General features: G+C 38.1%; 1 long non-coding RNA gene across 2 annotated transcripts in view; it reads left to right on the top strand.

Annotated features, from left to right (window-relative positions):
- The window catches only part of LOC147005919 (uncharacterized), a 70,735-nt gene extending 63,058 nt beyond the window's left edge, over nucleotides 1–7,677 (top strand). For both annotated transcript variants that reach the window (XR_015046537.1, XR_015046538.1), the window contains exons 3-4: nucleotides 80–205; nucleotides 4,986–7,677. This is a non-coding gene — a long non-coding RNA (uncharacterized LOC147005919). The remainder of the gene's footprint in view (nucleotides 1–79; nucleotides 206–4,985) is intronic.
- Nucleotides 7,678–14,065: the final 6,388 nt, after the last annotated feature.

Below are 14,065 nucleotides of genomic sequence, written 5' to 3'. Positions count from 1 at the left end.
GTGTTTGTGTGTATCTATAGTGAATATATAGAAGTCAAAGAACATCTGGTGAAGGTTGGTTTTCTTCTGTCACCACAAGAAATCCAAGAGGTCCTGAGTTCAGTTCCCAGCAACCACATGGTGGCTCACAACCCTCTGTAATGGAATCTGACGCTCTCTTGTGGTATGTGTGTGAAGATGGATACAGTGTACTCATATAAAATAAGTAAGTAAGTAAATAAATAAATAAATCTTTAAAAAAGGAAAAGTAACAGGATTGAATTTTAAAAAAAATGGCTGATGTTTTTGAAAGAGTATAAGAATAAAACCAGATGAAAGAGCAACAGAGAGTTCTGTTCTAAAATATTCCTATGTAGGTTTTCAAATACAATAAATGTCCTAAGTGTCTCAGTAAGTCCTCTTTTGAAATTCTATGTCCTGACTGTATCTGACCCAATGAGCCCAATTCTAGAAATTTATCTTGTGGAAATAATCTAAGAGAAAGACATGGCCATAAGTATGTTCTTTGCAGTGCTATTTATAACCTAAAATGTATCCTTATAATAAGATAAGTGATTTATCTTGCAGCATACCAGAGAAAAACGTAGATTCTGCAATCAGAGCTGAAATGCAGGAGTGAGGTTGAGGCAGGAAACATAAATTCACAGCCTTAATTTTGCCCTAAGATTAAATATATTTTTCTCTAAATGAAATTTAATCTGCTCTGATTTCTTACCTGTCTGGCCTTGTCTGGCAGATATTCCAACAGCAGTTATTATTGGATGTTCCCAAGCTTGTTCCCTCCTATGTGGTTATAAAAGATTCCTGAACTTACTTGGGGCTCGATCCCTGGGGTGGGGCTTGGTTTTGAGTGTAAGGGATCCTCTGTCTTTCTTTACTGTTTCATCTTGATGATGCTGTTCCTGAGTCCTGGTACTTACGACACAACTGCCCTTAGAGTTGCCTTCCCTCAATTCAACTTATTCTCCCAGGTATAGGACAGTACTGCCTGGAATCAGAGATGGTGCCTTCCCTATCTGCGTTGAAGTGATCTAACTTCCTTCTGGTCAGATCTTGTTCTGCTTCCCTCCCCACCTTGTCCCAATCCCTTCTGTGAATCCCTTATCTCCCCCCAACCCCTGCAGGACCTGGAAGGACAAAAACTCTATAAAAACACTTTTCAGGGTTTTGCAGTAAAAGGAAAAAAAAACTTATCAGCCTGATTTGACTTTTAAAAAAGATTCTCCAAATACTTAAAGATATAGGAAAAGATTTAAAACCTATTAGCAACAAAAATTAGAGACTACACAAAAGGGGTGAAGATACCCAGTGAAGTCAGCCATTTCAGAAAGGAGGGGACCAGACACAGGCTGATAAAGAGCTTAAATTTGATTACTAAGAGAATACCTCAGTGGTGATTCTCCAAGAGTATAATTTTGGAAGGATAATAAAAGATGAATTAAGATCACAGACATACAAGAATTAAGGTTTGCTTTAGAATCTGGCAGTGAAAAGGAGTTAAGAAGTGGTACTTATCAGGATAGCCAATACAGTTAAAGGGAGAATTTATAAACATGAGAGCTATATATAAAGCTGTGAGCAAAATAGGAGGGCTTCCTTGGACAAAGAGAGTTGGAAGACAAGTAAGAGGTAGGAAAACTGAACAAAAGAGAAGGATATTAAGGAAACAGTTAGATGGTGGGACTCATGGCTCTAGCTGCATATGTAACAGAGGATGGCTAGACACTCATCAGTGGGAGGAGAAGCCCTTTGTCCTGTGAAGGCTCTATGCCTCAGTGTAGGGAAATGCCAGGGCCATGAAGCAGGAGTGAGTGAGTTGGTGAGCAGGGGGAGGAGGGAGGGAATAGGGGATTTTTGGAGGGGAAACTAGGAAAGAGGATAACATTTGAAATGTAAATAAAGAAAATATCTAATAAAAGAAGAAGAAGAAAAAAAGAACACAGGTTCAGCTTTGCAAGGAGGAAGGACAATTCTTTGAGACTAAGACGTGTGTAATTTTTTTTACTAAACACCTAAGAGTAAGCTATTTTCCTTAAATCACATTGAGTCTTCTGGAATACAGAGAGAAGCTCTTATTTTAAGGCAGCTCGGGTTCTAGGAAGTTGCAGAATTTTCCTCCAAATTATAAATTCTATATAGTTCACTATAGTAAACTAATAATGAAACAAGCTTAAATTTGTGTTAATTTTTTGATATGCAAATTCACATCTACATCTCATCTCTTTGTAAATGCCAGGACACAGGAACATAAAACCATTCTTTTAAGGAAGTGAGTTATGATCCTACCAAGAAGGGTAGCCCATGAATCAACTAGATTGACACAGTTGTGTTTATTTCTAATAAGGGCCTTCATTTACTTAAAATGTTGCTCCCTATACATTCTATCGCTCTCTTAAGCATGTAAGACTATTGCTATAAAGAGAAAAGGAAATTACATTAGATCAAAATCCAGTGGAAGTATTAGCTAGAAACTTGATGGTGATACATAGAGCCTTACTCTTGAAAATGTAGTAAAATTTGACTCCATCATCATAAGAACCCCTAGAGGCAGATCAACATGATGAAGTTAAGATATGTTCCACAAATCTTTATGTGTGCACAACTAGGATGCAGAAAAGATATGTCCACAATGCTGAAGAGCCAGCTTTGAACACTCCTGACTGAGTTCCCAACAGAGTCCAGCTTGTGGCTGCAGGAACAGAGGATTATGTACTGTGTTGAGCAAGCAATCATCCATCTATTGATAAAGCTAATTCAGGCTTGGGGATCTTGAGTTTTGAAGGCAAAGTTATTTTTAAATAATAACAACAAGATAGAAAACTTAAATAATAAGCATAGGCTGAACTGTATATGATCATTAATTAAAGATTCTGGTAGCTGGCAGAATGCAAGAGTGACATACACTTTGTCCTTAGATGTATTACCCTTCTAATTTGCCAGGTGTCCAAGAATTTAAGCTTTTTGAGTCTAATATTGACTATGTACAAAGTACTGCTTAAGAAGATGAGAGATGCAAAGATGAGAGATGGTGTTCTGACTTTCCCATGCTTGGTGAAATGGCCGATTACTTAAAAATTCAGTAGAAGGCACTATCCAACCTTACTATCAATGTTCAAACACTATTTTACTGAAAAAATGAGAAAGGAAATGTTTATAGTCCCACTATCAATTACAATATAGTAAGATGTATTACATTAAAATAAAAATTCCAGTGTTTTTATATTATTATTGGAAGCACAATGCCTGCCTGATGAAAATTAGATACAAAATAAATGTTTGATTAAATAAAAATGTGAGAATATAAACATCTTAGAAAGTTACGTAGACTACTAATATAGTGGGAAATCAATTGATTGTTTCTGTCAGAGACACAGATGTGATGAGTAACCACCCACAGTAAGGCTCTCCACCAAGCTTCTAACTTTTAGAATTTGACCACTGAAGGCCTTCACCAACTTTATCCACTATTGCACAATGAAACTTTGGAATAAAACAGTGAATGGATCCTTATCTTAGTAACTAATAAATTCATCAAGGGATATGAAGGATGCCTTATGGATGATTTTTGACCTGCCAGAACAGTTTGAGGAGTAGGGCATTGCCCGAGGCATCTACGACTCAGCTTTCCAATATTAGAGAGCTGAGTATCATGCTGCAGAGGGATTAAAATATGTCAAACAGAGTGAGTATACCACTTAGTCATGGTTAAAATATGTTGAAGGGAGTATACCCCTTAGTCATGGTTAAAATATGTCAAAAGGAGTGAGTATACCCCTAGGTCATGGTTAAAATATGTCAAAGGGAGTGAGTATACCCCTTAGTCATGGTTAAAATATGTCAAAGGGAGTGAGAATACCCCTTAGTCATGTTTTATTTTTTAAATTTATTTATTTATTTATTTGCTTATATTGCTAGAATTTAAAACTGTTTTTCTTGGATTTTAATTTCTATTTAATGTAGTCTTTATTTTTACTTTTGATTCATCTGTGGAGAAGAGGCCAATTACAGTAGACAAAGAGCTTAAGATGAAAATAATGGAAATGTAGTAATGAGCAAACTAGAGTGAGAGATGGCTCAGGTCATGGAAGAGTCAAAGTGTCATCTAAGGAGTTAGCACAGTCAGACAGAGCTTGTGAACAATAGAATGTCTCATGAAAATAAGGAAGATCAGCCTTTAATTCTTGGCAGGAAGACTGGAAGAAAGACACTAGAGATCAATCATGTAGTACCTCTTAGGAGCTCTAAGAACACATGTTCCAATGGAGTGTTGACTCTTTGGTTTAGACTCATGCAAGTGATATGAATAATGGGCTGCTGGGTTCATATAATGGTCACAATGCTTCTTACTGGGAAAGTCTGTATTTGACAACATTCTAGCAAGATACCTTAAGAGTTTTACCGTTTGTGTGCTGACTGTGTCTTCCATATAGAATGCCTTCAGAAATTTCTAGTGTATTTATAATCACTGCTATAAATACAAAGCAACTAATTTATAATTCATCAGTCGTCCATTGTTTTCTGTCTTAAGTAGGACTATGTACACTGGGATAAGGGAGCAAGCTCAGAGCTATGAGGAAGGATAGCAGATCTGCAAGATGAGTTCATCTCAGTGCTGCTACCAGACACAATAGTTTATTAATACATCAGTTCACTGAGTTGCTCCTGAAATAGGGAAAACTTTGCTTGTATGTATGTATGTATGTATGTATGTATGTATGTATGTATGCATGTATATGTTAGAGAAATATTTCTAATGATATTTCTATTTCATGTGTTTTCAGTTGGCTTCCTTTGTAGAGGAATAACTTCTAGATGAAGTGATGGTGTCATTGATGTACCTGTATATTATCTAGATTGCCCTTGAACAGTTCATATTAATGTATCAAATTCTACATGAAGTGCCATGTGAAAACTCATGATATTTGCCATCATATGCTTCCTTTAGTTAGAAATCAGATGTTGACACCATTTTCTATTTTATACAGATTCCAGAAAGAACAAGGAAGTAACTCACCTTCCCTGCGTGCTTTGCACCAACAGATGTTACTTCATTCTGTTTTATGGCTGCTACAATGGACACAATGAGAGATCATGTACATTTTCCAGGAGATCACAGTTACTAAAAATGACAAGGAATGATCTGAATACAGTCTCATCTTAGAGCCCATAGGTCATGGGCAGTTTTCAGTGAGGGGCCAGGGAGTAAATATTTTAGGCTTTGCAGCCCATACGGTCTCTGTCACAGTCACTCAACTGTGGCGTTTATCGAAAAACACCATAGACAGTATGTAAATGAATGAGCATGGCTGTGTTCCAATAAAACTTTATTTATGGACAGTACAATTTGAATTTCATATAGTTTTCATGTGTCACAAATAGTATTCTTCTCTTGGAGTTTTTTTCCCCCCTTAACCATTTAAAAAAATGTTAGACTACTCTTAGATTTGGCCTATACATTTAGGAAAAAGGAGTTCTGATGTTGGCCTACCTTATTGCTTGCTGATCTCTATATGTACCATATTTTTTAGGTTACTAGAAAAGGAATATAAACTCACCTAAATTGCACTTGGAATTTATCATGCATGCAGAAAATTGGGCCATTTTGCTGTTATGCTGAATTGAGGAAAAACTCAAGGAACTACTCAAAGAAGGTTTTAAGATACACCTAAAATTACTGACCAACTTTATTCTGACATAAGTACTTCAAAGGCTTCCTAGGATGCCAGCTGTGAGAGAAGAAGTATGAAGTCACAGAACGAGAAAGTTCAGAACAAGGAGAAGGCACACCATGTGGCGGTCTGAATGAGAGTGTCTCCCATAGGCTAGTATGTTTGAATGCTTTATCTCCAGATGGTGGGACTGTTTGAGAAGGAATAGGAGGTGTGACCTTGTTAGAGGCCATGTGTCACTAATGACATGGTCTTTGAGGTTTCACAAGCTCATGTCATTCTCAGTTAGCCTTCTCTCTTGCTTACACATTAGATGAGATGTGAGCTTTCTGCTATTGCTCCAGCACGATGTCTGCCCTGCCTGCTGCCGTAGCCTCCACCATCATGGTCCCAGATTCATCCTCTGCAATTTTAACCAAGTCCTCAAAATTAACATGGTGTTTTGTCCCAGTGATAAAAAGTAACTAAGACAACACACCCTCTTCATGTCACGTGGTGTCTGGGGTTGTCTGGCTGTCAGCCAAGTCTTGTTCAGTGGAAACAGAAATCAGCCCTGTCTTCCTCAGTAAATAATTCCTAACTTAGCATGAGTTCTCCCACTCATGCATCCATGGTTGTTAAGCTATGGAAAGCTGCTCCTAAAGCTTCTCCAGCATCTACATGTCAGTGTCTTTAATGTTTGGTCCCCTGGGAGGTGAAGGCTTTTAGGACAAGAAGTGTGGCTGTCCTGGTCCTGTTGAATTGAGGAAATACTGATCTTTCTAGCCACCTGGTTGGTAAAGTTACAGCTCTGTCCATTTCATTTACTGTAGAGAAGGCAGGCAGGCAGGAGGGAGTGGGGAGAGGCTGCTGTTGAACTCTGATCAGAAGATGAGGTAAAATTGTCCCTTCAATAGTGGCAGAGAAAACACAACCCATTAGTATATCCAGATGTTCACACTAAATAGAATTTCCCAGAATCCATGGAACATGGTTGGGAATTGAAGCATAGGGGTGAAAACTAGCTACCCAATGTATGGTGCTGCTTCAAGGGCTTCTGTGTGGGTGCACAAAGGAGAAAGTCTTTGGGATCTCCCCTTGAATTGGAAATCATACCAAATGGGACCATATTTCCTATCATCCAAAGGGTCATCAAATGGGAAGCCTTATTGCATTTGCTTTGTAGTTAGCTCAAGAGCTAAATGCAATTAGATGGAGAGGTTCCAGAGAAGCAAGAGGAGAGATCAGAGCATATTTAAATCATAATGTTCAACGGAAGTCGGGAGAGCTAGTAAGTGTCATTTGGATCCACACATCCACTGGAACTAGAAGCCTGGTGGACAAGGGAGAGATGAAGCTATGGGGTCACAGGACACATGAAATACAGGAGCCTCAATGGCAAATACAACTTTATCAGCAGTTTGGCAGATACCTCAGTTATAGTTTTCCAGGAATGTATGATCACATACACAAAGGACATGTTCAAAATACAAGGCATCCTATGTGCAGGCTGTCCTGTAAAAAGACTGACAAAAATATTTACAAATCTACCTCACTGAACTCCAGGAAAGTTCAGGTTTAGGCTGATCCAGTGGAAGCAGCAGATGAGGGGTGAAGCCAAGTTGTACTTATGAAGTTGTGGTGGCCATGTCAAATGACAGGACCAACATGAACCAGAGATGCATGGAGCTCTCCCTGAATACATATACGGGACACAAAGCATCAAGGGAGCTTAGAGCTGCCCCTTGCAGTACAGGGGTGTTGGTGACAGGCTGACTGCTCTTGACTGGAGATTCAGTCAGTGAGTAATGGTTTTCAGGTTGCCCATAGCAGCCAGGAGAGTCTGTGTTGATATGACTATTTCAATTAAATTCTTACAGCCAGTCAGTGAACAGTTAAGAGTAACTAACCAGTACCCCCAGAGCTCGTGTCTCTAGCTGCATATGTAGTAGAAGATCACTGGGAATAGAGACCCCTTGGTCTTGCAAACTTTATATGCCCCAGTACAGGGGAATGCCGGGGCCAAGAAGCGGGAGTGGGTAGATAGGGGAGCAGGGCGGAGGGAGGGTATAGGGAACTTTCGGGATAGCATTTGAAATGTATATAAAGAAAATATCTAATAGAAAAAATAGATACACACACACACACACACACACAAAGAGTAGCTTTTAATTCTAGAAGAGGATGTGTGGCACATTAAGTTCTATGAGTTTGGGTTAAAAAATTACTTCTTAAGTGTTTCCTCAGGCAACCCTTTTTCCCCTAGCATTTAATATTGAGTAAATTGAAAAAAATTTTCTTGGTGAACATTTTGGTAGTGTTCTAGTTTGCTTCTCTTGCAATGATAAAACATTATTCAAAAGTAACTTAGGGAGGAAAATTTTATTTCAACTTATAGGATAGAGTCTATTGCTAAGGGAAGTCAGGCCAGGAACCCAAGAAGGATGGGAACTTGAAGCAGAGGTCATGGGAGTTTGCTACTCACTGACTTGCTTCCGGGCTCAAGTTCAATTACCTCTCATAGTCTAGGTCTGTTAGCCTAGAGATTGTACCACCCATAGTGTACCTGGTCCTTAAAGAAAATCTTATGTCTGCATGCCTTGAGTTAAAGTGTATTGAATTCTCTAGTTGAGAAAGAATTGGGTGGGTGTGATAACTTTGAGTTATAAAATAGTCATTGGTCTTAATTTGTTTTCTTCTACATTGTACAGTAAAATGCATACTTTAAGAAAAACATATCAGGAGCAGGGGAGTATGGCTTAGTGTTAGAGTTCTTACTTAGCATGCACCACTATGAGCACTATTATTGCCCCTGAAAAAGAAAATAATGGAAACACAGTAACTATTTTGCCTGAAATATGAGTCAAATAAATTTTCAGTAAAGACAGGCAGAAATGAATACCATTATGATCATTCTATAATGTCTTAAATAATTCTTAGTGAAGAATAAGATTATTTTTCCTTACCACCAGGATGGTGTGTGTGTATGTATGTGTGTGTGTATATATATATATATATATATATATATATATATATATATATATATATATATAAATGTATATATAATTTCACAGAGATGTGCCACAGGGATCAACCAAATATAACAACTCCCTTTCACAACCATGTTGAAGCAACTTGCTTCCTGCCATTTCTCTCTCTTGTGATATTCTGAAGTGAAAATGAAATACAGATACTATCAAACTGTGACTATGACAGATGAAAAAAAAAAGACACTTCTGTTTTACTGAAGTGCATTTGTTTTCCTCCTCCATTCTGCAGGAAGCATCACACACCCAGAATCCCTGAGAGATGGATTTTACTGGGAGGCGGAATGCTAACTTTGCTCAAAGATGTGTAAATGCCACGTGCGCAGATGGTTCCTTTTGCCTATTCATAGGAGAGGCTCAGAAACACACATGCATCTTCTGTGGTCAGTCATAACAGATTTGTTCTAAATAAGCCACACTGTTTTGCAAGATGGCAGGGAACTGTCAGGCTGTATTTTAAGCACAAATGTTTCTGCCAGACAGACACAGCATATACCATGTGCTTCAGGAACACACACACACATTGATCTGAGGACAGAATATGGACCGTGTGTTGTCATTTGTGGCTCAGACCAACAAGCCTGAATTGCTGTTCTCACACCGGCCTCAAGGACTTCATGATAATCATCAAATCTGTAGAACCTAAAAGAAGCCGACAAACAGACAGACAGAAGGACAAATATTTCACTGTTACATAGGAATATTTCTTTGCTAGGTCTGATTCTGCATATTGCTCCTAATGGGTTGATATTAGGTATCCAAGGAGTTACCTAAGTCTTCTACCTAACTTTTAAAATACTGCCCTTTAAAAATGGCACAATTTAAACAACAACTATTTATACTTGCTGTGTAATATGCTACCAGGTTAATTATAGGCTTCCAAGATTACCATATAAGGCAGATATTTTCAGAGAGAAAACCTTAGTTAGTAGAGATTTACACTAGAAAACAGAGGTAACAATTCATGTGAACACTGTATTTCAGAGATTAAATGGAAAGTGGGATAATGGAACAAAAATATTTATGTTCTAAACTGATTGAACAAGGATCCTGGAAGTTACTGTTTTAAGTTTGTGGAATGGTGAAGCCTGTGTGTCCCCATAAGCATCCTGAGGTAGGCCACATTTTACTGCCAGGGGACAACGTCTTTTCAAGGTCGAGTAGAGGTGAGCCTTGATCAGAGAAGAAGGAAAACCATGTTGTCCAAAGAAGCTAACTCATTGCTAAACTAGTGCAATTCATTACCACACAGGGCTAGCAGGAGCTGGCCAAGGCATCTGTTTTAGACTTCACTGTAAGTTCAAAAAGATAAGTAGGTATACAAGAGAAGTAAAGGAAGTCAGAGGGAAAATTGACATGGCCCATTTCCTTTATGAACTCTCCCAGAACTAGCTTGAAAATTTACTTTTGAGCTTGTGAAAAGTCAAGCAAGTAAGCTAAGGTCCCTTGCAGTTTTTGTAGCATTTCCAAGCAGAAATAAGACTGACTTCCTAGGTTAACACCAGCTATTTCCAAGGCAGTCTCTCCTGGCCCTCATATGAGGTTTGATGAATGACATCTAACACACTTCTAGTTTAAAAAAATTCTAATGGGTTTTTTAAAAAAATGAACCTTTCACATCTTATGTAGATGAAACCCCAAAGCTCAATTCAGCAGAAGTATTTTTGTTCAAAATTTTTGAAAAGATGGGCCATTACAGACAATACTGAAGGTCTACAGAGATGGATGATATACAAGTTTCAGACAATTCTCATAAATATTTTTATGAACAACCTTAGTTTATTTTCTGACAGAAGCTGAAAGTGCTGATATTTTATGTGAAATTATTAAGATAGATTTTTATGCATTGGATATCAGGTAAATTTGAGGATGATGTCCAGTGCCTTTTATGAATTCACATGCAATCAAATAGAATATACACATGAACGAAATGCCACTCAATAAATGGTCAAAATTTTCACTAGCAAATAACATCTCAAGGACAAATGGGCATTTGGGGCCTTAGTAATGAAAACAACTTTAATATGTTTTGACTATTTCAAAGAAAATATGTGATATGAACCAGGAAACCATTTTTATTATGCCACTGAAATCAACATTGTAGGATGAAAAACCAGAAATGGAAATTTAGAAATATTGGGTATACAGGGCAGAAATTAAAATATGACATCTTAATAAACTACTTTGAAACCAATCAGGAAATCCAACTGTATATTTGTAGCCTGTAATGCTAATATCAAACCAGGCCTGAGGCATTTCCTGGGGGATTAATGACCAGAGGGAATTAATGGCCCTTAGCTTCACCTCAGGCCATCTACTTTCCCAGTGAGTCATTAATCCTAAGCAATGTCCCAAGCCTCAATCATTACAGAGTAATTGAGATGTCACGAAAAGGGTTAAAGAAGTTTTGACTATTTTACTACATGAATACCAGCAGTGAAATGCATTTAGAATCCCTGTTTAAAAGACTGTAATTGCCTCAGATTCTTTATATTATCATAACTCTTCAAAAATTGATTGGTTTTAGGTTTATGGAAAAATATGCAAATTCACAGAGGATATGACACATATTTCTCATTGTGGGAATAAAAGTAGTTCACACAGAATTCATTTGATTGAGTTTGATTACGGAACAAAATATAATTATTTTAGATACATGATCAGACTTTTCTGAAGATGTGTTATTGGAGGCAAGCAGCACTTGGCGAACGTGATTGTTTACCAGTTCAAGAGCATCAAGTCAGACAACGGCTGCTCGGAGGATGGTGTGGGACTTCTAGGGAATTGAGCTATCATGAACCACTTACTCAAAGTCAACAAAATGAAAGGAAATTCCTTAATTTAAAGTAGCATGTGGTTAGTCTACAGGAGTGAGGAAAAGACCATCTTCTTCTATCCCAATATTTTGGAACTTAGCTTTCCAAATAAGACCTCTAGTCAGCTTACCAAGACACCTCATTTACATAAGAATCTAGTAACGTCAGACACTGGAGAATGAGTCAAAACAGGAAAATTGAGAACCAATAAATAAGAAGTATTAGGGAAATTTTTACTAGCGATGTTCATTTTGAACCAAATACAGTTGCCAATGGAGGAGGGGGCAAATTTCTGAGTGTGGTGGTGTATACTTTTAATCCCAGCACTTGGAAGGCAGAGGAAGGTGCATTTCTGAAGTGGAGACAGATCTTGTCTACGTGGCAAGTTTCAGGATAACTAGAGCCACATAATAAGTCACTGTCTCACAGGAAAGAGAGAGAGACAGAGGGGAGGGGGGAAGAAGGGAGAGAAGGAAGGATAGAGGAAGGAGACAGAAAGATATATATATAGAGAGAGAAAAAAATAGAAGGGTCAAATCCACTAAAGAGTGATTTTGGCTACACTGCTGACAGTAACTCCTGGATGCCTGTCAGCTAGAGGATCCTTTTCAGATCTGATCCTTGGTAATTATATTTTGCACAGTAAGTTGTGTCTATAGATCACTTCTTTTCAAACATTTTCATCTCTTCTCAGAATCTCACTGTTACCATTTTATGAAGGGTGAGACTGGCCAGTGTAACATGTCTGAGGATAGTAAAGATGGTGATGTGTATACGAAAGCATGGGATCACTGAGAGACTACTGACAGAATTGTAGTATTGCTCTAAATGAGTCACCTTCTGTGGGACTTTAACCAATGCAGTAGTCACCCACCCTTCTGTTGGTGGAGAAAGGTTTGTTTCAATAACACCATTTAGAAACATCCTAGAATTTTAAGTGTGAATAGTTAGACCTGAGTTGTATTTTTATTGTCTTAAACCGAAAACTTGGGCTGAGCAAAGGAAAAAAGAATGCTGTGTATTCAGGGACAAAGAACTGACAACAGTAATGGCTAGTGTGTTCCCCTAGGCTTTATTTAATAGGCTGTGGGCTTGTTTTTGTGTCTCAACTCAAAATGTAACAACCCAACAATATCAGAGACATCTAACTCATAAATGAAAGAGAAGACTGAGGTAGAGGCAAAGAACAATCTGGGTCACGTGATTTTTCTAAACCCCAAATAAGTGGAAATGACAAAAGAATTTTCACCTCAGAAAAAGAAATCCCCCAAATGTTGGCATCAATTCCTACATCAGGTTTCTGCTTGCTCAGTGGACCTGATGAGCTCCAAAGAAAGGAGGGCTAGAAGGAAGTTTATTTCTGGAAGATGTGACTTTGAGATAAAAAAGAATACAGAAATGTCCCTTTACGTAGGGAGGCAGAAATGTTTCAGATGTCTTGGCAGAATCTGGGCTACAGGACTCTTCCTAAGATTGTGAATGGATATCCAATGGCATGGACATCCACATTTGTCTGCAGCCAGGTAGCAATGGAAGACATTAGGGGAACTGACAGAGTTGAGGACTTTTAGGGTGTATATACTGGACTTTGAACAAACCAAAAGGAAAAAAAGAGATGAACTCTCCCTAGAGTACTTAGCTGGTATGGATGGGAAACTCAACAGTATTTGATGCTAATCAGTGTAAAGTTAATCTAAAAGACAGATTTCTCAGGTAATGGAGCCAGAGGACTTCACTCTCTCCCTGTCTATGGATTTCAGCAAAGCATCTGTTCTTATGAAAAGAACAGATTCTGGTATCAGAACACCAGGAACTTACAAAAAGATGTTTGCCTGGTATCATTTGTCTAGAAGATTATGTTAAGGACTTCTAATCCTTAGCAGATTTACTAGTCTGCAGATGATCCAAACTAAAATAAATGAAATTACCAAAGTCATTTGATCTCTAAGTTGCCCTGGCCAAACCATGAGAATCAGTTTTGAAATATTTTCCTTCTGTCCTTCATCATGTCCAATATACAGACAGCTCTTGTTATTATACAATGTACTATGTAGTGTATTCCCCCTGTAATTTCTTCTACTGTTACTGTCTTGGTGCAAAACACCGGTGGGTGTTTTTCCCTTGAAGCAACAACAGTTTAGCTGTTTTATTTGCTTTTATTTCTGCTTCCTTCCTATTTATTTCCAGTCAGAAGTCAGTGAACTTGTGAAAAACTAATAAATTTAGGTATGTTTCAATATTATGCAGTGAATAAATGATGGATATCCTAGTTACTTTTCTATTGCTAGGATAAGAAACTATGACTAAGGCAACTTATAAAAGAAAGCATTTTATTTGGGCTTACAGTTCCAGAGGATCAGAGGCCATGGCCACCGTGGTTGGGAGTCTGGCATCAGGCAGGCATGGTGCTAGACCAGTGGCTGAGTTAAGCTTAAATCTTCACTCACAAGTATGAAGCAGAGAGAGGGAATGGAGTAGGGTTTTGAAATATCAATCCCATCCCCAGTGACATATCTTCTCCAACAAGACCACATCTAATTCTTCCCCAACAGAT

Source organism: Mus caroli, unplaced genomic scaffold (assembly GCF_978045245.1).
Source record: "Mus caroli unplaced genomic scaffold, Mus_caroli_1 scaffold_2, whole genome shotgun sequence".
In the NCBI taxonomy this organism is placed as follows: Eukaryota; Metazoa; Chordata; class Mammalia; order Rodentia; family Muridae; genus Mus; species Mus caroli.
The sequence above is the reverse complement of the archived record's forward strand: the minus strand, read 5'-3'. Positions and strand labels throughout refer to the sequence as shown.